We start from the raw sequence: 27,102 nt of genomic DNA on the forward strand, positions 1-27,102 counted from the left end.
GTCCCGGCACACAGGTTCAGAAAAAGTAAGTAACACAGCTTTATTTGGGAGCCAGTGTCCCTCCAGAGGGCCGTGCTCTGGTAAACACAGGTTATACAGAATAGAATAGAACTTAATAACGAACCAAGTCCCAGAGTCAATCGGGATGGAGAAGGTTCCTGGTCCAGGACAGGCAACTGGGCCCATTGATGGGTCTGAGCCAAGCTGGTCTTTCAAGGAAGAACTTTGGAGAGTCCCAGGGTATCCCAGCTTGCACCTCACAGGGGACTCTGTCGGATCACCCAGAAGAATGCCCTGTAGGATCGTTCTGGAGTGTCTCGCTCAGTGCCTCGCAGAGGGTCTTACCTGGGGCGCCCAGTCGGACCACTCATGGTATTGCTCTGGAGGTCTGCTTTTGTCCTCCTTTCCTTGGACTTGCTTACTTCTTAGGTGATAGCCACAAGTTGTTTGCCAGGAGTTTTTTACCTTTTGGATGATGACCAGAAGTTGCTTGGTAAAAGTGTTTATCACTCAATTTTGTTATGCTCAGTTTCACACAAAAACATATTTTTTTATTTTTATCAGTCTCACACTTGTGCGGCCATAGTCCTGTCCCTACTAGTAAACAACTTGTTTTGCAAACCTCAATCCAACATATATAATATATTTTATATGCTCTATACAACTGAGCATCCTGTATATTGTCTGGCAACTCTATATGGGAACTTGAAAAATCAGATGTGTGGATTATGATCTAATACTTATAAGGTTGACGTTTACTATGAAAATCCTCTTCATTTATTACTATTTATTTGCAAGCAAGACTCACTGTCAGCAATTGACGGGACCATAAACACATGTTCGTAACATGGCAAAAACTCTAAGCAAGATTGTTTAGCTTGTGACTACTATGCTCCTTTCCTATCTGCTACTGTCCCATTTCTAGGAGAATCCACCTTCACCTCTGACTCTGAGCATCAGTGTTTCCTGACAGTAATCATACGTTATGTTTTTGCTATCTAGATCTGAAAAAACTTAACCATTTCTCTTATACTACCCTAAAACAGTTACCCTCATATTAGCTAAAAATAGGGTAACTAACTGTCCTGGTTTGCCCAGAACTGAAGGTTTTCCAGGATTTGGAATTTTCAATGCTAACCCCGGGGATGAAAGTCCCAGGCAACCCAGAATGGCTGGTCATCTGCCTCGACCAGGGTAGATTCTTTTAATCCAGTGATGGCTCTATGTTGATCAAGCTTTAATTCTCACAGGAGAGTTATATTTTTTCTCCTCAAAAACCTTGTCTTCATCACTTAAATGATCTCTCTCTTTTATATAAAAGGTAATAATTTATAAAAGAACAGGTACTTTTTTTATGTTTTATGCCATATCTCATTTTAGTTCTTAGAACACTGTCAGTGGAAAAGTATGTCAATTATAAGATCATACTTTTTTCTAGGTTAATTATTAGTGACTCCATGTTGAAATGATTAGGTCAAGAAAAGAGTTGATCCTTATACATAGGCTGACTTTATCCCTTATATGCAAATTTAGAGCTATCTCATGATGCATGAATAATACAGAATGACACAATACATGTACATATCTGTATATATTCATCCTGAAGGCAAAGCAAATGCAAAGCATAAGTGACTAATAACCTGTCTTCCTTTCAGAACTCAAAAATCTTACTTTCATACTGTGAAGTGAATTATCCTCATACAAACTTCAAGGAACCTTGCATTCCACTGTCCCAAGCATGTCTTTACCACAAGGCAAAAACAAAGACAACATAATTTTGGAGTAGTGCTTAGATCAGTTACAACCTTCATTATGATAGCAATGTTAGGGTCCTCATTTACTGCTATGAAAGAGGCTAGCTGCCAAACCAATACTAATTCTCTTCTTCTTGCTTAATAAAGAGGCTTCGATTTTATTGCAAGTAGCAATATGACCAGTTAAAAGACTTCTTTTCACAGCCTCCATTGCAGCTAGACATGGAATTTAGAACGACTCCTTAAGAAAGGGACAGGCAGCTTGCATGAATCCTTTTTACTTTCCTTTTTCTAGCTTCTTGCCTGGAACTCAAACCTGGGGGCTGGAGCTTCAGCAGCCATCTTGGACCATGAAGATAGAAGCCATGGCTATGAACAGCCCAGTAGGAATATTGAAATAGGCTTGGTTTCTGATGTCTCTGGCACCCTGTAAGATCTAGACTTCTTTTACCTGAGAGAAAAGCAGTTAAAGATCATGTTATTTTTGTTTGTGACTAGCTGCCAAATGTAAATCCCAACTGATAGAACTATTAATTGTGAATATAAAAAAGGTTAGGTATTGCTTGGATTAGTAATAACATTAAAACTTATTGAGTGCTTACTACGTACCAATTTCTGAAATACTTTCAAAATATTATCTTATTTAATGCTCATAAAAATTCTACGAAGTAGGTATTGTATATACTCCATTCTCCATATGAAGAAACTGAACTCTGGAATGTTAAATAATTTGCTCAAGGTCACAAACTAGGAAGTGGTGGTACTGAGACTCAAAACTAGACTTTGGGTGCTGGGCACGCAATAGAGTATACAGATATTGAATTATAATATTGTACACCTGAAATTTATATAATATTATTAACCAATGTTACCTCAATAAATTTAAAAAAAAGCAACAAGAGACAGGCTGTCATAAGAGCTCTGGCTCTAAACTACTCAAAGGTAAAAGGAATCCTAGTAACAGAAAGCAAAGATTTTATAATTTTTAATACATCAGTCATTCATTTGTGAAATTATCATTGAGTCTTTATTATGAGCTTTGCTCTTTATTAGAAGCCAATTATGTAGCAATGAATAAGATACATATCCCATTTTCATAGATCCTAGTTTAGGGGAAAGGAATCATCTAAATATTCCTAGGAATCTGCTTAATAATTATAAGGAAGTTACGAAAAAGAAAAGGTTTCCCTTCAGAGCCATCAAATCCTCATCAGTCCTTTCCTCACCTCTAGTTATAGGCAAAGTCGTTGCCTGATTGTGCGATGCAGGGTTTTAGAGGCAGTGTTCACATCTGTAGTCATCATTCATTTGTGGATTTATTTCCATGATTTCCTGGCAGATGGCAGTAAAATGTTTCGAGAAAGTGTATTTTTTCTAACTTGCACAAGGACACTATTTGGGCTAGTGGCAAGGCTGCTTGTGTGCTTCTGCTCCTCTACTCTGGCCACCTTAACTTGGAATCTCCCACCCAAAGCACCCCAACAGCATCCCAACAGCCATAACCCCAGTTGTATCCTAACCTTAACCCAACAATCTATGTCCCACAGAGCTTCTGATGTCCTGGAATTAACCTTCTCATCTCCAATCAAGGTATTGTTATCATTTAGCTGTCAAGACAATGAAATCCATAAGCTAAATTATGATAAAAATGGAAATTAGCCTTTGTTCTTGATTTTGGACACACTTGGACATTCAAAGTCTTAATTCATAGAAGTGTGTGTGTGAGTGTGTGTGTGTGTGTGTGTGTGTGTGAGAGAGAGAGAGAGAGAGAGAGAGAGAGAGAGAAGGGAAAGAGGAGGGAGAAGGACAGAAATTTTATTAAAGTAATATAAAGTAGCATCCATTTAAATGCATAGTACTATTACCATAATTACTATAATCCCTTGCCTATTTCCCTCTCATCTACTAGCTGAAGCTCTTTTTAACGCTTATGCTTTTTTTCTGGCATTTACCTCCATATTTCTAAATATTCTGCTTATACTGGTATGTCTTATTTATAAATTTCAAATGTATTTATTAATATCCTGTTATGGTAAATGAAGATTTACACCTCTTAATCACCAATCCTACTTTCCCTCACATCTGCCACTCTCCCAAGATAGTTATACCATAATTTTTGGTTAAATTGATATTCAGCATTACATTTGTATGTCTGTGTAAATGTTGACACTTCAGGGTCATGTTTTTTCCTGTAAAACTCTGTTTTCCCTAATATTAATAATTGCCACATTTTGTCATTTCTTAACATTAATGACTTCCTCCTTTCTCAATTTCTCATGAGAAATTTTTATACATGCTTCATCATATCTCCCAATTATCAATACTTTTCAAGTGCTCAAACATATCAGATAATCTATCAGTTCTATTTTTTTCCCAGAGGCTCCCACCATCCTTGTGCTCCAATTTTGATTGATATATTGTTGGGTTTGTTGCACAGCTGTCATTTAGGGCGTCTTTTCGTTATTACTCTGGGACTTTCCTTTGCCTCCTACCTGTGTTGAAACGTTTCCTTTCTGTGGTCCCTGAAATTTGCTGTCACAGATACTCTCTCATCTGTTGGGGCATATTCTCCAGTAGTTTCCTACAAAAGTTATAAATTTGAATTCTCATGTGTCTTCAAATGTTTTTATTTACCCTCATACTTAACCATTAATTTGTCTGGGAGAAAAATCATCATCTCGCAAACGTTTGAAGTATGGTTTTGTTGTCTTCTAGGATGCTGAATTGCTAGTAAGCAGTCTGATGTGATGCGATTTCTACTTCCTTGCATGTTAACTGATTTTAAAGACACTTTGAAGATTCTTTCATCCCTGATGTTCTGAAGTTTCATGACTACATGCCTTGGTGTGGATTGCTTTTCATTTGTTCTGATTATACTTAATGGGGTCCTTTCAATCTGAAGACTCATGGCCTCAGTTCCAGGAAACTTTCTTGTTCACTATTTCTGGAACTCCTCTTTCTCCAGATGTTCTCCTAGATTAATTGCTAGAGTCTATATTACGTTTTCTTTACTAATGTCTTCTTGTCTTTTTGTCTTAGTTTCTGGGAGATTTTTCTTAACTTTATCATCTCTTTAATCTATCATATTGTTGATTCTAAGAGCTCTTCTTTGTGATTTTTCATTTCATTCTGTTTTTGTTTTTAATCTTTTAGGTGAGGAAAGAGTGAAGATGGGGAATCTATAAAATGGAGCCACTCTAACCAAGCTGCTAAAATTAACATTATGAAGGTTGAGGCATGAGGAAAGACTCCATTCTTGTTCTAACCAGCCTGGGAACTCAAACTTTTTTGAACTTTCCAGTTCTATGTCAATGCCTGGGTATATATCTGGACCTCCAAGTAACTAGAAAATTATCCCGTGAAGGGCTCAATATCCAGGCCACCTGACTACCCTCTGAAGGACTCACATATACATCTACCAGACATCCATGATCCAGACCAGCCTGGGACTGACCAGACCTCCTGGTGTGCATCTTCCGGACCACGGGGCATCCGTAATCCTGACTGCCTGATATCTGATTGATAATGTCCTGGACCAATCGTAGGGCTAAGAGTATAGGACTGATAGTTCTTAAGAATGTACTTCTTACTATAAGAACTTTTAATTTTGCTTCCTTCTTTGGGACACTTCTGGGATTTTGCCTAACTGTGTATGTATCCCATTTGCACACTCTAAGATCCTTGAAGAAATCTCCGTCACTTATTTCTAGCAAAGCCTCCAGACTTTTTTAGTCCATTCAACAAAAGCATCCAGTATCTTGGAGGAGGTTAGGTATGCACCAGGATATTGGTATTTGGGGATCAAGTCAGGAAGAAATGGATGACAACATTCTTTGGAGAAATATGAGGAATTAATACACTTAAACAATTTCTAAGAAGATCACTAGAAATAATGTAGGATCAGATTTCTTCTCAAAGTAACTTCACGACTGTCCTTGTTTAAATCTATGGAACAACATTTTTGAATTCAGGTACAACTCAAATGTAGGAGTTAGGTTACAGTAGGTATTAGACAATCTAGTGGATGGAGAATTATTTTGAGCAAAATAAGACTATTTTCCTATCATTGAGCTTCCACTAATATCAAAAGATCTATTTAGATTTCACTTTGTCTTCTTATTTTGTATTTATTAGGTTCAGAAGTAACTTAAGGTGATTCACAGAAATGATAGGTATTTGCTCAGTTTGTTTTGATATTATGCACAATAGTAATTGAGATCCACACATTTCATCACTTGGAATGATTTCCCTCAGTTTCTTTCTTGTTTGTGACCCTTTGTTTTAACTGGGCTAAACTTACATTTTGTAGTTCTTTCAGTTTTATGTTTTTTGGGTTTTTTGTTTTTGTTTTGTTTTTTGTTTTGGTTTTTAGGTCTTTCCTAAATCTTTACACCTTATCTAGCTGTCAAACGAGCTTCAGAATTGTCACAGTCTCCTTTCCTTTTATCCTTAAAATAATCTAACTCTATTAATTTCCCTTAATGAAGTTCTAGAACAGTTTGGGGAGGAACAAACATCATAGCCTCATCCTTCTCTCCAACATTTTTATATAGTTGGAATTGCATTTAATGTGAAAATCAGGGGCACCTGGCGAGAGGTTAAGGAAGAATAAAAGATAGTCTGACCCTTTCTTTCCAAGACAATGGAGGCCTGCTGCACTGATTACACAAACACAGCTCTCTGGCAGGCCAGTCTCTAGCAGTGGCCGAGACACTTCCTCGCTCTCTCAGAAGAGTCACTGTCCTGAGTCATTGCCCTGCTGTTGCCAGGTGCTTGTTTGCTAAGTAGTAACACACTCCACCCCCACCACACACAGAGTTCTGGGGAATTGCCCCAATTTTCAGCTCTACTGAGGTGGTTTGTGACTCATCCTCTTTTCTCTTTAGTGACCTTTTAAAGAGACAGGAATAAACCCTATTTTTATTTTATTTTTTATTTTTGTCTTTCTCTTGTAGGTCTCTTTTTATTTTTTTGAACACAAGCTATAATAGAGTCTAAAATCAATAACTTTGTTTTCACACCATTTATATAAAATTGGCTTTCTATTCTGCTTCTCAGTTAAAACATTATCTGTCCATTGCGGGGAAAGAAAAAAACATCAGTGCACGAGGATCTTAATTCCCATGGGACAGTTGACTACAGTTCCCTTTAAATATCAGTAACTGTCCAAACTAAGGTATAGAGCTGTAATCCCAGGAATTCTATTCAGGATCTGTTTACTCTTAGTATTACGTACAACACTGCTTCTGGAATGACAAGGATTGTCAGTGCAAGCAAAGTCGCAGCATCTTATCTTTGCACTATTCTGCAATGTCATGGGATTTTTTTTTTTTTTTATCTTAATTCGAGTATATTTATTTCTTTGTTTTTTTGTATTTTTGTGGTTTAAAACTGCTATCATAGTTAAATGTCCTCTACCTATTAGAATTGAAAATCCCCTTACCAATATTTTGTGTTAGAATTCTTGGTGTGCTCATTAGCAATTTAACATCCCTTAAGATGGAGAAAGCCATGTGGATGGGCTATGGAAGACAGGTCTTTCTGTATGTATTTAACTTCTATCACTAGCCCTGGAGCCAACTGGATTAGGGACTTTTAAGCAGCCCAATTTTGTTGGAACATAAGGTGTGAAGGTGGGAATGGCAGGAGATGATGTAAGAGAGTGTTAAAAGAGCTTAAAGTTTGTTATTTTAGAATTTGTCATAGGTCTGGAGAGAAAGGCTGGGTGTAATCTAATTTTAGGAAATCTAAAATCTAAATTACATCAGTTCTCCTAAATTTAAGAAACAGTATTTCAAAAACTTTAGAGAAAAAAAGTGTAAGGCTCCTATATAGTTCAAGAGGGCTTAAAACTCCAGAAACATATTTCTTATTATAAAATTCCCACTATTACTAAGTAGATCCTCTATATTATCCTGTTATTGGTTTAATATATGTGAGTGAATGGGAGATGTGCAAAGAAACAATGTGAGTCACAGGGAATTTTGGGTAATCTCACATTTAAATTATACATATAGTTTTGAATGTAACATTATCTATACATACATACATGCCTGTATGTGAGTATATATGGTGGAAATAAAAAGCACAAAACAAAGGACAGTGTCAAAGGGCAGCAATATGCCTAAAGAATGAACTGAGGTTATTTTTTAAATATCATACATAGCAGATTATTTCTTTTTTCCTTCTTCCTTGCTCCCCTTCTCCCCCTTTCTATCTTCTTTTTCTGTTATGTTCGACAAAAAATAAAAAATAGAATAAATAAAGAAAGAAAGAAGAAGACCAAGTTCTAGCTCCTGAGGTTGGGACGTGCATGTGGTGGGTCCTAACCACGCCTGCCATGCCGCATGCATGTTTGCAGATGGGTCACTGTTGCTTAGAGCCAATGAGGCATGATCGTGGTGACACTATACATGGATAAGCCCTAGTCATTTTATATAACCTATGCGCCAGGTAGCAAGATGGGGTCTATGCCACAGCGAAAAACATACCTAGAACACAGATAAGATGTATGTAATTGAGGATGCTTAAGACAGTTTTAGAAGTTATGTAAGGTCATTATTCTGCAGTTTCAGGTGGAGGTGGTTTAAGTAAGAGCTGCAGCAGATCCAGGTTTGGAGGCTGAAACATATTCAGTTTGGGAAAAGGACCCTACTTAAGAAGAAATAAAACTGACAAATTCCACACTTCTGTGGTCTCTTCCAAGGCCTTGGGAAAGATTTATGCAAGTGAGGGACCCTAAAGCTTCAATTTAAACATGCCTTTGCTCCAGTAGGCAACTTACTCTGACGTGGCAGGACCTTACTCTGGACAATCACAAAACCATTGCCATCACCCAAACACATGTGATCTGAAGGACTCAAGAAGCTTAAGTCTCTGCTCATCTGAGCCACAGAACATGGGAAAATGATTTGAATGCCAATTTTCTGAATTCCCCCAAGTTGATTACATAACTAGTACCACCCTATCTAGATGCATAGGAAAGAAGTTAATTCATTATATTCAGTAGATGCCTTACTGCAATACAGCCTAATTCTCCCAAGGAACTAGTTGAGAAAAGTTGCCCTAGCTTCATAACTTCTGTTTTCTTTGCTGAAAATTTATCTCTGGGTATTACACAATGAAATGTATAAGATCAATATGTTGAAGTGCTTACTTTTGGTCTTTTCAAAGCCAATTTCTAGGGGACTAAGTCGTCACTCTAGACCATGGTCCCAGAAATAGGGCTTATTCAGAGTGGACACATAACGGCAGACATGCTCCTTTGGTTAGTATCAGAGGAATAATATCAATAATTAGGACCAAGAGGCAAAGATGAGGTCATAAACAGGAAGTGAGAAACAGCATCAGGAACCATGGTGGTCAGGAAGGAGGTATCAAATCTAAACACCGAGGAAATGTTGCAACCAGTGTACTGATGACAGAGTGAAAGCATACTCCTCATTTCCTATGCTGTTCTAATATTTTCCCTCAAGGAAAACAATCTTTTGATGGACAATCGTGAAATGAATGTTAGTAAAGAATAGAAACCTACAATTAAAGAAGAGTTTTCAAAGAACATGCCGATCCTCTAAAGGACATGAGTCTCCTAAATTGGGTAAGTTCCATGTCAGCTGTGGGACACAAAGCATAGTTACATATTAGCTACGTCTGTGGGAGAAGACATCCGGGAAGGATTCTCATAAAAGGAAATGCTTGAGATGAATCTGAGAGATGAATAGAACATTGTAGGTGGACAAGGCAGGGTAAAAAGACAAAGCAGTGTGAACAAGAACTTGCATGGGTATCAGTGATGCTTGAACAGCTGTGAAAGATGAATTCAGGGCAGGAGTAAAATAAAGATTATACAACATTCAAAAGAGATAAGATCATTCCACAAATTCTAAAAGTTTATCCCAAGAAGTATTCTAGATTGGATTATTGAAGAATGCTTCATGTGTTTTTCAGTTCTCAGCATGGGTTAACTTGAAAAGATCAGCACATTCTAAATTCATCTCTCCAAATCCCACAACCTACCATTCACTACTGGCAGTGGCACAGAGCGCCTATGTGTTTCAAGGAGGGGTAGGGGAGCCAAGGAGAAGAGGGGCATTGGCTAAGGGGCTGTAATGAAAGTTAGTATTAGAACATAGCATTGGGGATTATGCAACGGGAGATGTTAAGGCCAGATAGAATAATTGAGAAAAGAAAAATTAAAATAAAAATGTGTCAAGTTTCAAAAATGTTAGAAAAAGAGTTACAGGAATTGAAGGCAAAATATAGTACCAAAAGTATGGATCCCAAGATAATAACAGCAAGTACAACAGCTTGGGATTAAATATAAAGTAAGGGAGAAAAACGGAAGATGATAGAGGAAGTAGGTCTTGAATGGTTACCCTAAAACATTGGTTCTTAAATTGTGGACTTCAGATGAGCATCACATGACAATTTCTTAGGCCCTGCCCCAGACCTGGTGAATCAGAAACTGACAGGTGAGACCCAACCATCTGTATTTTAACAAGCCTACTAGGTGATTCTGGCACATGCTAAAGTCTGAGAACAGCTTCCCCAGTATATCAGCCAGAGTTTGCAGCCTGCTTTAATGGGAATAAGGAGCTCAGTCTAACTCCAAGGGCCAGCTTCTGTCTTGCATGTTATACGTTCAGGGTTTTAATTTAAAAAGCCATCCAAAATTTTTCGGATTGTGTTTAGATTTCAGGGATCAGCCACAAATCCTTTGGTTAAAAAAAATCTGCTGCAGAAAAGAATATCATTTTTCTCTAACCACCAAGAGTTTCAATGGGCATTTTATATCTCTAAAAATAAAAGACCTCAAAAGAGAAAACTTAGTGAACTTGCTGCTGATTCATTTGTACAATCCAATAAAATTTATGAACCATCAATTTTCACTTTAGCTATTATATCATGACTTTAGGCAATTATTTACAACAATGCTTCACAAAACCTTAACACACTCAAGTAAAAAGCTTGTTATTATGATTTCATAATAGATAATAGGTTGCGTAGCACTTACTCTTCTTTTTGGGGACAGAAGCTTAAAGGACAGAAAGTACACTATAAAACAATACAATCTGATTTAGGACATTGATTCCCCCCTAGTAAATCCAATGAGCAAAAAGCTATTTAATTGGCAAAAAATAAATTATTTCAAAGGGTTTATGAATCAGACTCCAGGAGACAGAAACCCCACCAGTTATCTGAAAAGTTCAATATAAAGAATTGTTAAATAGTAGAAGGTGGTCATCTACCAAAATAAGTCCAGAAATGTCAGGTGTTTAAAAAGCAGCTCCTGTCTGTAGGCTGTGAAAAACACAAACACAGAACTAGGTACCAGGAAAAGGCTGCCCACCCCACTCCAGGCTGAGATTCTGACCTCTTCAGAGAGGAAGCAACTACCATAGTTAACACACAGCCTGCCGGTGGCTGAAGAAATTGCCCGAGTACAGGTCCGCACTGGTCTGTAGAGGAGGCCCACATTGCTGGAGGTGGTGAGTGGCCTGGGGCTGGTCTCTAGAAATGACACACTATTGCCAGAAGGTGTAGGCAGGCCAGAGTTCCTCAGATTTGGCTGATCGTAGGGAGATCTTGGCTTCAGGCATGCCTGGAGTTCATCTGCACAGCCAGCTGCTACGTAATCTCCTGCTCGGAATAATGATATCTAAGAACTGGGATCTGGAAGACAAGTGTCTTTCTACTGCTGTTGTCTGGAGGGCCACACCAGTGCCCCCTACTGGCAAAGTCTAACTTTTCCCTAATCGAAGGAGAAATGGAAGAAGAGCTGGACTCTAAGAGTCCAGCTGCACTATCACAAAGCAGGGTAAAGAGCAGTAGGTTTGGAGCTGCGAGACAATAAATTGATAAGTGTACAACCCATCCTTTGACTACTCTTGGGAGACACACAGTTCCAAGGGTTATTGTAATTCAACCACTGAATGATGTTATCTAAAGGCTACATTTAACCTTCAAAAACTTGTATGAAAAATAATAAATGAAATAAACGAAAGAGAGAGAAGAAACTCAGTAATGTATACAAATAAATGCATACACAAAGCAAGCAAATAGAAAATACACAAACCTACAACAGTCCTTGTTTCTGTAATTGGCCACGAGGCTGTAGTTGCTATCTATGATTGTTTTTCTTCTAATATTCTTTCCTTATTTTCCTTGTTCTCAGGAAAAATATCAGCTGATTTGGGGCTCTTTACCTGATGGAATGATCTAAAACTTAATTCTTGAAGAGTCCATATTCTCAATAATCATGTCTTTTTATTTATTTATTTATTTATTTATTTATTTATTTATTTATTTATTTTTGGTTGTTTAGTTTTCCATAAATCTTAGAGCATGAAAATACTAAGAGGTAGCCCCAGCATTCCCTGGGTTCTAGACATAGTACTCCTTGCCTCCATGTGCAGTAGCAACCTGATTTACCCTTGGTAATTGGAATCAATTATACCAACCAGTAGAGTAACATTTCTTTTCTTTTTCCTTCCTGCTGGTTTAGTAACATAAGAGCTTCAAATGACCAGGTGACAATCTTATCTTCCAATTCAATAGAACCATTATTTTGTCTGCTGGTGGAGGCATTCTCTCTTGGAATTAAGTCCTCCAAACCAGCAGAGCTCAAAATTATTGGGACATGAAGCAAAATTGCTGAGACATGAAGCAGAAAAATGTAAATGCAAATTTTAAAAAATCATGAAAATACTAAAAGAAAACATGGGTAAATTCCTCTTTACCCTTGGCGCAATGAAAGACTTTCTAATCATGACTCAAAATCAGAAGCAATAATAAAATAATGAATTTGATTAAACATTTAAAACATTTGCATAACAAAAACCACAAACAAACTATAATTGACAAAGTGGGAAAAAATATTAATGACATATAAGACAGGCAAAGGACTAATAATCTTAATATATAGCATATCTTAAAATTGAGAGACAATAGGTAAACAGCACTTACGAGGACATTAAAAGCATTAAATATTTATATTAGAAAGGAAGAAAGTCTCAAATCAATAATGTAAGTTTCCAATTTAGGAACTAGCAAAAGAAGAGAAAAATAAACCCACGGCAAGAAGGATGAAGGAAATAATAAAGATTAGATCAGGAATCAGTTAAGTTGAAAACAGAAAAACAACAGAGAATGTCAATGAAACAAAAAGCTGGTTCTTTGAAAAAAATAAGTTGATAAACTTCTAGCAAGACTGAGTGAATGGCACAAAAATATCACTATCAGGAATGCAAGAGAGGATATCACTACAGACCCTACAGATAATAAAAGGATAATAAACAATACTATAAACAACTATATGCACATAAATTTAATAGCTAATATGTGCATAAGATAAAAAGGACAAATTCCACAAAGTACTCAATTACAAACTACCAAAACATTTTTAAGCATAAATAAATTCATAGTTTAAAATCTTCTGAGAAAGAAATATCCAGACCAATTTGTTTCACTAGAAAATTCTACTAAACATTTAAAAAACAAATAAAAGTAATTCTATACAATCACTTTCAGAAAATAGAAGAGGAAAGATCACTTCTCAATTCATTTTATGAGCCCACATTGCTCTTATACCAAAAACAGACAAAGACATTATAAGAAAATTACAAACTCATACCTTCAAGAGCACAGATATTAAAATCTTCAACAAGATCTAACAACATAGAAAGAGAATAATACATCACATCCAACAGGGGGTTTATCCCAGGAATGTGGGGATGGTTGATTCAGTAACAGAAATTCAATCATACTAATAGTCCAAAAAATAAAACAATAAATTAAAAAAACCCACCAGACCATTACCAGTTAATGCTGAAAAATCATTTGACAAAATTCAGTATGTATTCATGATTTAAAAGGTCTCAGTAAGCAAGAACAGACAGGAACTCCCTCAACCTGATAAAGGGCATCTACAAAAAGTCTGTAACTAACCTCCAAGTTGAACAGCTTTGACCAAATATCAAATGTAATATATATATATATATATATATATATATATATATATATATATATATATATCCACACATCCATAGACAAGATATTTATATTTTATAAAGTTGACATAAAGGCTTTCTCAAATAGGTGACATATTTGCATACATAATACATAAGGAAGACAATCTTTCCCTTCTTTCCATATTCCTGGGATAGTATGACATTACATTCAGGTGATCCTAATCTTTTTTTTAGTTAAAAAAATCCAGAATTCCGAAGTGTAGTGTGTTCTAGCGTTTTATCTTTGACAAGGCAGAAGTTTGTTACACAAATGAAATGGCTTTAATTATAATGACAACAAAGACAAGTAGTCCTGCTGCAAAACACCCTCAGGTTTTTCTAATTTAATTTGTATTCTGGAAAGGTAATATAATTACCTTACAACACATAATACACTGTAATTCCAATTTCCTACCTCAAACATTTCTAAATATTCCCTTTATAAAAGGAATATCAATGAAAAGACTCAGATCTATTTTACTCAGAGAGTTCTATATTCTACTTATATGAAGAGTTTGGAAGATGGAAGCTCAATTGATCTTATCAGCTTCATTAATATATGCTTCTGCCCAGATGGAATGTTAACTTATAACTCATAACAATTACTAGATTATAATTAGTATAATTATAGTGTAATTCCTAGGCATGTTTCAAAAAGGTTAGGAAAAGGGTGATTCTATAATTTATGACTCTTATTTTGAAATAATTTAAGTCCTTATTTTTGTTTCCTTTTAGTATATACACTTGGTAAGAGTTAACATTTATAAGACCAATATAAAGGAGTGTGATGGGCTGAATTGTGTTCTCCCCAAATTCATGTTGAAGTCCTAACCTCTAGTACTTTAGACTGTATTTGGAGATAGGACATTTAGAGAAGTAACTGATGTCATAGGGGTGGGCCCTAATCCAATATGATTGGTGTCCCTTATAAGAAGATATTAGGACGTAGACATACAGAAGAGAGACCATGTGAGGGCACAGAGAGAATATGGACATCTGCAAGCCAAGCAGATAGGCATCAGAAGTAACCAAAGCTGCTGACACCTTGATGTTGGAATTGTAACCTTCAGAACTGTGATAAATACATTTCTGTTGTTTAAGCCACTCAGTCTATATTCCTTTGTTATGACAGCCCTAGCAAACAAACATAAGGGGTTTTCAATAATTTTTTTGAACGTGTGATGAAAAATGCCTGCCTTATGGTAGGCACTGTAGGAGATACAAACATTTTAAGAAAGAATTGTTTTATTCGAGAACTTGAAAATATTCAGACTTAACTGTTTTCAGGACCACTATGGTAGATCCTATATTCTCTAATATATATATATATATATATCTTCTTTAATTAGCAGAAGAGAAAACTGAGTGTTCTTCTTTATGATGGCTAAAATAAATCTTACAGTGTTTTTTTGGACTATAACACATAAAATCCCATAATAACATGTAAGTTCAGTATGATCAGGGCAAATTAATGGAAAACAGTTTTTTCTGTTCAACACTATCAGAAGGAGTACAAAAGCAAAAGTAGTAAAACATAACACATTTAACTAAGAATGTCCCAATGATCTCCAAACAGGCGCTCATTGACAACTGAATACCCACTGAAAAAAAAATAATTTTGGGCCAGGAAACTGACAAGTAGGCCTGAGAAGAGAACAGGGTCTGTGCACCAACAGAGCTAGAACCCAAACTGTGGTGTCCAGGATTTTCATTATTCTTACAATTTGTGATTGTTCTGAGAAGTAATTACAGAGAATTTCTCTCCAGAAAAGTTTCAAAACTTATACAACTGCTTTTTCCACTTAAAAAAAACACACCCTGTATTATTAGTTAAAAGAAGATATGTTGATAAACAAGTTTTGTCTGTTCTCTGTGATTTGGTACAAACTGTATAATCCGTTCCAACCCACACATCTACATTACCCATCTCTATCTCTGAATAATTGAAAGTTAGCCTCACACTTGGGCACTTACTGCATTATCTTCTCATATATTCTTAATACTGTATTGCTAGTAAGTTCATAATGTACCCCCTTATAATAGAAATAAATCACTAATCAAAGGTGCTGAACTCTGGGAATAGGACATGTCAGCTTTCTTTCCTCCCTAAATATTGAGCTCATTACTTTGATCACTTGGGTCAGTGGCTGGGATTAGCCCATCCTCTGCTGAACACTGAATAAGCATTTGGGGGAAGCTCCTTCTGGAAATGATTTAATTCATTTTATCAGAAAGAAACAGAAGTTTACAGACATGTTTATAGTACTTGCTAAGAAATATTCCCAACACATAGTTATTGCTGAAAACTACGTGAAGCATTCTTAGGCTTTGACTATAACTTTTATGATTAATATTAAACAGATAAACTCTATTCATTCAGTTGACAAAGATTTGCCAAATGCCTATTATAAGATGCTAGCCTATGTCCAGTTCCCTAAAACCAGAGCCTGAGATGGGGATTCTTATTGAAATGACTAACTGAGGAAGTAATCTCAGGAGAAGGGGAATGAGGGAGGCAGGATAGTACAGGGGAAAGAAGCTTAGCAAGGGTGTAGTCTCATCAGGACACCAGCTGTAGTCCAGTCCCACAAGAAATTCAGGTCCTACCATGAGGAAAGGGGGCCAACTGTTGAGCCCCAGGTCAGTCAATTATTGGATGTGGGTTGTAACCTTCAAGGTGTGACTGATCCAGTCTCCTGTTCTGCTGAAGGGAAACGAACAATTCTCCTAGATGGGGACAACTGTCCGTTGCTAACAACACAGACTCATAACAGCTAGCATCAGGACAGACCAGCCAGATGGGGGAGGGCAGCTAGACAGTCCAGTAGATGACTCTGTTAGATACGGTCATGACTTGCACCTTAGAGTTTAGATAGCAAATTATCACTCATTTTCTACCTAAAGAGAACTGAGGCTCAGAGATCGTTTTAGAAGTGCCCAATTTGGCATACTATGGATTAAAGCACAAATCTTCTAGCAGTGTATCTTTTATTATATCTTAATTTTAACTGCAGAAATTTTTCTTTTGATTATTACATAGATAGCAGAAACCTTATCTCTAATATTTTTCCTTCAGAGAACTAAAGAACCTGGTAACACATTTTAGAACTAAACAAATCATGATAGGAAAGAATTACCTGCTCAAGGATATGTAGCTGGACTTTTCCTGCTTGCAATGGGCTTAAGAAGAATTCAACACCTAAATTTAGATGAAAATAAAAAAATAAATATAAAGGCAGCCCCAAGCTAGAGACAAGAATAAGAAAGAAGAGATCAATTTTCTCCTATCACAAGTGATGAGGCAGAAAAACCTTGGTCTGGAATAATGCCTAGAAATGAAAGAGCAGAAAGAGATGTCTCATTACCAGACTTTTTTTTTTTTTTAAACAGCACCAAGTATTTTGATCACATTTTGTGAGGAGGAATCTTGAAAGAAACTGAGTTAGGATTCTATTTTTGAGCCTTTAAACTTGACATAGACAAAACCAGAATTTTTCATTTCTCTTAAAACATCTTGACTTTACAGCTGTATTTATGCTGTCTTTGGGTGTTCTGTAACTATACCAAATAGCCAAAATGTGAGAGTTATAAATTCAGTGTAATTTATCGATGTGTCTATCATCTTAATCTGACTGGACTCTTTGGATCCCCAAAGCGTTTGGATAGAATTCAGAGGGTGCTTGAACTTGATGGATAAAAGAACATATATATCTTTATTTTCAGAAATGTTTAACTGAAAGTTAGAAAATCCTGCACATATGAATGTTGGCAAAATATTAGTGCCTGTGACCTTCTTACCAGTAGAAATCACAGATACTTTCAAATACCAGTGAAGTTGGGGCAGATATTTCAAAATATCATTTATGCTCATCACTCCCTCAAAAATACTGCAGCATCAGTTCTCAGCCTCCCCGTTCACAGACATTCTTGCACTGGAGCTGGCCAACTTCAGTGCTGCTCTGGGCCTCCAAATGGTGAATCTATATAACCTCATAATAAAAATTTAACTCAAACATCTTTAGAGAATTTGGGTATTCCTTGAGACAATCTATCCATTTCTTGTTAAGCAAGATACAGAAATCTGAATTAAATTTATGATGATATGTTTTAGAGAATCTGGATTGTCAATACTTGTAACCAAAAAAACTGGGAGTCAACTGGATGTCTTATATGACATGCACATTGCCCTGTCAAAAAGAGTTTATCATTCATCTTCACGCTAAGCAACAACAGCCTTCACACTCGTAAGTGTTGTAAAAATAAAATTTAACTTTGGCTTGACTATATTTTAAATCTATTGTTCTTTAGCATATTTTAAAAGCTCATATATTATTATATTAGAAAAATAATATTTTATAAATTTCAATATAATTGAGTTTCTTTGCAATGCTATATATTCTACGTATTCATGACATTATTCTTAATAGGAGTCCATAGACTTTATCAGACTACCAGAGGCCCATGATATGGAAGAAGGTTAAAAACCCTTTATTTAGATGTAAGTTATCTGTTATTTAAGTAAGTCATGACATTGCACAGTCCCTGGCCTTTGCTTCAGTGTTCTGACTCGAATAATTTTATTATTTCCTTAACTAATTTTTTTCCTATTTTTATACCTTTAATGAAATATATTTTACAATCATGAAATTCACCCATTTCAGGTGTATAATTCAGTGATTCAACTTGTAACTTTATTGAGTGGTGCAACCATCACCATAAGGCAATTTTAGGACATTTTGATCCCCCCCAATAAGATCACTATTGATGGTCCTTAGCTCATTATTTTGCATACTTAAATTGCATCCCACCTTTGTATCATTGATTATAGTGGTTTTTAGGTTGTAAGAATTCATCTATAATGAAAGTCCTATAACTATGCTTATACTTAGCATGACATGACTAGTACTCATTTTAGACACAAGTTCAATTAAAAGATACTCATTCTAATTGATTCAGGCAGTAGTCATCAATGGATGCTAAAACAAGCATGTAAATGCTTGAGGAGTAACAAGATAGTTACATAATTTCAAAATATCTTTCCCATGGCATTTATTAATGGCAAGAGGTAACATAATAATGCTACAGTGAAGAAACATGACAGACATCACCTTCGCCAAATGATCAAGGTTAACTTCACCAATAATGAGACAGATCAACAGCATATGTCTCCTAATGTGGTTCACTGAGAACACAGCATCCTTTCTGTGATATTCTTGCCAAGAGGGCATAACTTGAATATAATCAGGAGAAAATGTCAGACAAACCCTAACATCTGAGGGACACTACAAAACAGTTGTCCGGTACTCTTCAAAAATGCCACCTTCATGAAATACAAAGAAAGTCTCAGGACTTCTACATTAAAGAAAAGTAGAGAGACACAACAACTGAATGTAATGCATGATCCTGAATTTCTTTGGCTGTAATTGACATTATTGGGACAGTTAGTGAAATCTGAATAAGAGCTGTCAAGTAAATAATAGTGTTGTGTCAGTATTAATTTCCTAATTTTGAAAATTGTGCTGTGGTTATGTAAGAAAATGTCCTTGGTTTTAGGAAACGTACACTGAAGAATATAGCAGAAATGAAGTATCATTTCTGAAACTTATTCTTAAGTAGTTCAGAAGTTGTGTGTGTGTGTGTGTGTGTGTGTGTGTGTGTGTACATGCACACGTGTTGAGACAGTGAAGACTGTGAACACAATAAAAGTTAACATTTGGAGAATCTGGGTATAGGTTATTCTGGAATTCTTTGTACTTTTTTTGAAACTTATCTGTAAGTATAACATTATGTTAAAAGAAAGCAAAATAAAAGACAGTCCTAAGTGTATTTACTGTCATACCAAATATTGAAAGCTCTGATACCTCAATTTATACTCCACTATTAGTTATTTTTAGCTACTGGCAAATTTTCTCCATGGATTTCTTGCTGTGCCCATTTGCTTCTTTCATTTGAGTATTTGTGCTGTCCTTTTTTGTTTATTATTTCCCTAGGGCAGATGATGCTGAGTTTCAAACATGTGGCCATTTTCATTTTCTGCCAATCACCTACAAAAAAAAAATGCCAAAAAAGACCAATCGTTGTGGTAAACTAAAATAAGATATGGAAATGTGGAGCAGAATGAATCATATATTTTGGGAGTCAGCAGCTTTGGTTGGCAGCCGATTTAAATTCATGACTTTGGAAAAATACACGTCATTGCTTTGTGCCCTATTCCCCTTATAATCTTTTTTATTACAGATATTGAAAGGATTAACTCATGATTGTGCATCACTTTGAATCTCCATGATTTAGGTATTAAAGGAGTTACCACAAATAAATATCCCTATAAATAGTGTACTTGTGAAAATCCTCTTGTTGGTATTTTGATAGTTGTTTCAGAACTGTAAAAGCTTTTCATAACGTTCACAGTATTACCAGCAGGGGTTTGTAGTATACTTTCTCCCTGTGGGCACTGTATTACTGAGTATTATTGAAGACAATTGTGCCAGGGATTTATAGATCACCAGAACTATGCCTTTTTTTTTTTTTCATTTCTGGACTAAAAGTGTCTAAATTTTTTTTTTTTTTTTTTTTTTTTTTTTTTAAGATTTTATTGGGGAAAGGGAACAGGGCTTTATTGGGGAACAGTGTGTACTTCCAGGACTTTTTTCCAGGTCAAGTTGTTGTCCTTTCAGTCTTAGTTGTGGAGGGCGCAGCTCAACTCCAGGTCCAGTTGCTGTTGCTAGTTGCAGGGGGCACAGCCCACCATCCCTTGCGGGACTCGAGGAATTGAACCGGAAACCTTGTGGTTGAGAGCCCACTTGCCCATGTGGGAATTGAACCGGCAGCCTTCAAAGTTAGGAGCATGGAGCTCCAACCGTCTGAGCCACCGGTCCAGCCCCAAAATTAACTTTTTTTTTTCTTTAAGTTTTTACCCTCTGTACCAAGCCTACTGTTTTCCCTGCTGAGGATCCAGTGGCCCTTTTGCTGGCATTGAGTTTAGCATAGTGAAACATGCCCCAACTCCATTCATATGGTTTATTTCACACTGACCCAGGAAGATGAGGTTCATAATGCGGATCTCATCAATCACAGTAGAACATTCCTTGTCTACAATGCTGGCAGGAATAGACAGTGATACCAAGGACCGTGAGTCCCTCTTATGACTCATTCTACACTTTTTAACAATGTGACTTTTAGGTGACAATAATTCTGGTGACTACTATGTCAACCTCTTTTTATGATCTTCCCTATGCAATGAAGAAAAGTTTAGATGGGTCAAGTGTGGCAGTTCAGAGTCACAAAGCTCACCAATATAAGCTTGCAGATGTTCTCAATTTTTGTCTTCTCTAGTCTTAGATCATTGTCCCATTTCAGGTCATCTTGTTTGGGGCTTCCTGCATCCAGTGTTTGTTCACTAAACCCAATTCTCTGTACTAACATCAGAGTAATCATTCAAATATACATCGTGATTTTTTAAAAAAACTGCCTATAAAACAGCTACCTAAATAAACTGGAGAGTTGCCCAAATCAGGCAGAAGTTGGAGGGAAATAAACACTTGAAGGAAGTGGCAACAGGTGAATATATACAATTTTTATCCGGAAGGTAGGCTCCAAAGAGGGAAATAAAACTTGCATAGAAACCCATAGTCATACTAGCTTAAAGAAATGATAAACAAAGCACAGAGTTTGGGGTGGCCACTGTAGTTGGAAAGAAAGGAAAATCTCATAAAAGAGAGGTCCAGAGAAGGTAAGTCCAAATTCTCTGCTCAAATCTTTAGTTAAAGCCTGAACCCTATCTCCACAGGGCAGATATAAAGTAGCCCAGTAAGGCTAAAAGATTTCAAAAGAGATTTCAGCTATTGCCCTCCATAGGGAAGACAGATTTTGGAGTGTGAGTCCAGCTTTCTTACCTTCCTATTTTAAAATAACAACAACAACAATAATAATAACAAAACACCACTCTTAGGAAACTAGGAATAAAGGGTAACTTCTTCAACTTTATAAAGAACATCTATCAAAAAAACCCTGCATCTAATATCATACTTAATGGTGAAAAACTTGAAGCTTTCTTGGTAAGATCAGGCACAAGGAAAGGATGTTCCTTCCTCACCACTGCTTTTCAACATCTTACTGGAAGTCCCAGCTAATACAGTGAAACAAGAAAAGGAAATGAAAGTTACACAGATTGGGAAGAAAGAAATAAAACTGTCTTTGTTAGCAGATGACATGATTGTCCATGTAGAAAAGACTCGACAGAAAGACTCCCAGAACTAGTAAGCGATTATAGCAAGGTTGCAAGATACAAGGTTAATATACAAAAGTCAATTTTGTACCAACAATGAACAAGTGGAATTTGAAAGTAAAAACACATTACCATTTACATTAGCATCCCCAATGAAATATTTATGCATAAATTTAACAAAATATATACAAGAATTATATGAAGAAAACTTCAATCTCCAAGGAAAGAGAAAAGTGACTAAATAAATGGAGAGCTATTCCATGTTCATGGATAGGAAAATTCAATATCAGCAAGATGTCAGTTCTCCCCATCTTGATCTATAGATTCAGTGCAATCCCAATCAAAATCCCAGTAAGTCATTTTGTGGATTTTAAAGTTTATATGGAAAAAGCCCCAGAATAACCAACTCAACATTAAAGGAAAAGAACAAAATTTGAGAACTGACACTAGCTAACTTCAAGACATACTGTAAATCTACAGTAATCATGACAGTGTGGCACTGATGAAAGAATAGACAAATAGATCAATGGAACAGAATAGAAAGCCCAGAAATAGACCCACATAAATATAGTCAACTTATCTTTTTAGTTTTTTTAATTTAGGCACAATTGACACATAACATTGTATTAGTTTCAGGTATAAAACACAATGATTTAATATTTGTATATATTGTGATATGATCACCACAATAAGTCTACCAAAATTCACCACCATACATAGTTACAATTTTTTTTCTTGTGAGAACATTTAAGATACACTCTCTTGGCAACTCTCTAATACACAATACAGTATTATTAACTATATATGCCATGCTGTACCTTATGTACATTACCTTCCCATGACTTATTTATTTTATAACTGGAAGTTTGTACCTTTTGATCCCTTCACCCATTTCACCTGCACCCCCACCTCCTGCCTCTGTTAACCATATATTGGTTCTGTGTATCTATGAGCTTGTTTTTGTTGTTGTTGTTGTCTTTTAGATCCCACATATAAGTGAGATCATAGAATATTGTCTTTGTCTGACATTTCACTTAGCATAATGTCCTCAAGGTCCACTGATGTCACAAACGGCAAGATTTCATTTTTTTAAAAGAAATATATATCTATCACATCTTCTTATCCATTCATCTGTCATTGGACACTTAGGCTGTTTCCATGTCTTAGCTATTATAAATAATGCTGCCATGAATATGGAGGGAGGGGTGCATATATCTTTTAGAATTAGTGTATTCTTTTTTTTTTCTTTTTTTGATAAATACCCAGAGTGGAATTGCCAGATCATATGGTAGTTCTATTTTTAGGTTTTTGAGGAACCTCCATATTGCTTTCCATACTGGTTGCACCAACTTACATTTTCACCAATAGGGTACAAGGGTTCCCTTTTCAGCACATCATCTCCAACACTTGTTAGTTATTGTCATTTTGATAATAGCCATTCTAACAGATGTGAGGTGATATCTCATTGTGGTTTTGATTTGTATTCCCTAATTATTAGCGATGGTGAACATCTTTTCATGAACCTGTATGTCTTCTTTGGAAAAATGTCTATTCAGATACTCTGCTCATTTTTTAATGGGATTATTTGGTATCTTTGCTATTGACCTGTATGAGGTTCTTCCATATTTTGGATATGAATCCCTTATCAGATATATATATAGTTTATAAATATTTTTTTCCCAATTCCTATGTTCCCTCTTCATTTTGTTGATTATTTCTTTTTCTGTGCAAAAGCTTTTTAGATTGATGTAGTCTTACTTGTTGATTGTTGCTTTTGTTGCTTGTGCTTTTGGTATCATATCCAAAAAATAATTCCCAAAACTAATGTCAAAGGGCTTTCCCTTGTTTTCTTTTCCAAGTTTTATGGTTTCAGGTCTTACCTTTAAGTCCTTAATACATTTTGAGTTAATCTCTGTGAATGGTGTAAGATTGGGTCCAATGTTATTCCTTTTTTTTACAGGTGAATATCCAGGTTTCCCAATATCATTTAGTGAAGAGACTATCCTTTCTCCCATTGAGTATTCTTGACTCCTTTGTCAAATATTAGTCGACCATATTTGGGTTTATCTCTGAAATGTTAATTCTGTTCCATTGGTCTATGTGTCTGATTTTATATCAGTACCATACTGTTTTTTTCTTTTTTTTAAAAATGTGGAATACTTCAAGAATTTGTGTGTCATCCTTGTCCAGGGGCCATGCTACTCTTCTCTGTGTTGTTCCAATTTTAGTATGTATGCTGCCGAAGTGAGCACAGTACCATACTGTTTTGATTACTATAACTTTGTAATATAATTTGAAATCAGGAAATGTGATGCCTCCACCATTATTTTTTTTCAAGATTGCTTTGACTATTCAGGGTCTTTTGTGGTTCCATACATATTTTATATATATTTTTTATTTCGTTAAATACTTGTATACCATTGGAATTTTGGAATGGATTGCATTAAACCTATAGATGTCTTAGGATAATATGAACATTTTAACAATATTAACTCTTCTAATCCATGAACACATAATATTGTTCCATTTATTTGTGTCTTCCCAATTTCTTTAAACAATGCCTTATAGTTTTCAGTGTATAGATCTTTCACTTCCTTTGCTAAATTTATTCCTAAGAATTTTATTGTTTTTGATGTTATTGTAAATAGGATTGTTTTCTTTGTTTTTATAGATAGCTCATTTTTAGTATATAGAACTGCAACTGATTTTTGTATGTTGATTTTATATCTTGCAACTTTACTGAATTCATTTATTAGTTCTAACACTTTTTTGTGGAGTCATTGGGGTGTTTCACTATATTAGTGGTATTAGGACATTTTGCTACCAATTTTGAAAAATAATGTTGGATCCATAATTCACCCTGTACTTCAGAATAAAGTCACTATCCAAAAGTCAATGAAAAAAATAAACAAATCATAAAAGTACCAGAATAAAACATAGGAAAATTCTTTATAACCTGGGATTTGAAATGGCTCTTCTAATTATGGCCCAAAATCTAAAAGGCATTAGGCAAGGTTGATAAATTAGACTATGTAAATATGAAAATTTCTGCATGCCAAATAAATGCAAGTTAAAAGACAACAAAGTGGTAACACATACCACAAAGGCCTAATCGCCCAAATAGAGACCACCTACAAATTAATAAGAAAAGGACCAACAACCTAATAGAAAAATGAGCAAAAAATTATGAACAGGCCGGCCCGGTGGCTCAGGCGGTTGAAGCTCTATGCTCCTAAAGCCGAAGGCTGCCGGTTTGATCTCCTCATGGGCCAGTGTGCTCTCAACCACAAGGTTGCCAGTTTGATTCCTAGACTCCCTCAAGGGATGGTTGGCTTCGTCCCCTGCAACTAAGATTGAACATGGAACCTTGAGCTGAGCTGCCGCAGAGCTCCCGGATGGCTCAGTTGGTTGGGGCGCGTCCTCTCAACCACAAGGTTGCAGGTTCAACTCCTCAAGTCCCGCAAGGGATGGTGGGCTGCGCCCCCTGCAACTAACAACAGCAACTGGACCTGGAGCTGAGCTGCACCCTCCACAACTAAGATTGCAAGGACAACTTGACCTGGAAAAAGTCCTGGAAGTACACACTGTTACCCAATAAGGTCCTGTTCCCCTGCCCCAATAAAATCTTAAAAAAAAAAAAATTATGAACAGTAAGTTCATGGGAAGGACATACAAACGGCTCTGATGCTGATGTTCAACTAACTCATAATAAGAGAAATGTACACTATATGCACAACTAGATACATTTTTCATTTATCAGATTGGCAAAATCCAAAAGTTTGATAACATTCAGTTGGCAATATTGTGACAAAATAGGTACATTGTTCGTAAGGGAATATAAATTGGTATAACCTGCATAGATAATTCGGCAATATTCAACAATATTACAAAATCACATGTCCTTTTACCTAGCAACCCCATTTTTGGGACTTGTGCATGTGAAGACTATGTCTGGCACATGTATACAAGGTTATTATACAAGCATTTGGAAAAATTGTTTGCAATAGAAAAAGACTGGAAACAATTCAAAAGTTCATCAACTAAGAATAGGTAAATAAATCATGATATATTCTTAAAATGTACTTGCTATCCACTATACAAAGGTTTTTAAAAAATGAGTAAGGTCTCTACTCTAGACTTACAGAAAGATTTCCAAGATATATTAGTGATAAAAGCAAGATGCACAATAGGGTATATGATATGCTACTTTTTATAAGAAAAAAGTGAATTCGAATGAGACTTTATATTCATATGTATGTATTTTCATGAAGAAATTATAGTATACATAAAAAACTAATAATTAGTGGTGTTTATGTATGTGGGGGGTCTGATAATAGAGTGGATGGGAATGTTTTATTACATATGAAATAATTAAATTTAAAATGTGCCATATTTTACTTATCATGCTTTATGCTTGCAGCTGGAAGCTTTCCATTTTAGTTTAGTCCACCTTACCAGAACCAGAAATCTTGGTAAAAAAAAACTTTTTTAAGTAAAAGCTATTGAAAAAGTAAAAGTAAATGGAAAGAATATAATTTTAAGTGCCTGCCATTCCTAAATAAAATAAGTGATACTGATATCTTTTTTGTTTGGGAATACATTTATTATTTTAATAAAAGTATAAAAATTATTTTTACTAATACATTGCTGTCATATAAATAACAGCAGTATTTTTCATAATTCAACAGCTTTTATACGTTTTCTTCAGTAAGTTAAAAAGCAAAAACATTTGAGCTCCCTCTGCTGGCTCTGCAGGAGCATATCAGTGAGCATTTTGGTTTTCGGTAATACAAACTGACACACTGTTAATTCCATTAAATCATTTACCATATTATAGAGAGTAGCTTAATAAAACTGAGTTTTTCATACTCTTATAAATGTTAAGTTCTGGTAATATACCACTAATATTGGCAAGATGAGCATTTGAACATCAATGTTAAGATTTGATTCAGTATGCACCTGTCCCATTTAATACATCCTGAAATATGGTACAGCTTTAAGTGGGTTATACAGGAAAAATTTCTACATACATGGCAATATGTACAGAAGATTTTTAGTTTTTTAAAATTTATTATGGCTTTTAAGTTGCAGTAACCATAAAGCCTACATATTGTGT

At 35.7% G+C, this 27,102-nt stretch overlaps 2 long non-coding RNA genes and 1 other non-coding gene across 3 annotated transcripts in view; 1 reads left to right on the forward strand and 2 right to left on the reverse strand.

Moving 5' to 3' along the window:
- Positions 1-21: 21 nt before the first annotated feature.
- LOC141571010 (uncharacterized) overlaps positions 22-27,102 on the reverse strand; it is a 34,829-nt gene continuing 7,748 nt past the window's right edge. Inside the window, exons 2-3 of the long non-coding RNA XR_012495461.2 lie at positions 16,900-16,961; positions 22-2,205 (exon numbers count right to left, since the gene is read on the reverse strand). This is a non-coding gene — a long non-coding RNA (uncharacterized LOC141571010). The remainder of the gene's footprint in view (positions 2,206-16,899; positions 16,962-27,102) is intronic.
- LOC141571009 (uncharacterized) lies at positions 2,748-10,267 on the forward strand. Its single transcript, XR_012495460.2, has 3 exons — positions 2,748-3,344; positions 4,470-4,598; positions 4,908-10,267. It is a non-coding gene; the product is annotated as an uncharacterized LOC141571009 (long non-coding RNA).
- Positions 24,132-24,238, reverse strand: LOC141571471 (U6 spliceosomal RNA). Its single transcript, XR_012496199.1, has one exon. It is a non-coding gene; the product is annotated as a U6 spliceosomal RNA (small nuclear RNA).

The sequence above is a fragment of the Rhinolophus sinicus genome, chromosome 16 (assembly GCF_057876585.1).
Source record: "Rhinolophus sinicus isolate RSI-liver-muscle chromosome 16, RSI-T2T, whole genome shotgun sequence".
In the NCBI taxonomy this organism is placed as follows: Eukaryota; Metazoa; Chordata; class Mammalia; order Chiroptera; family Rhinolophidae; genus Rhinolophus; species Rhinolophus sinicus.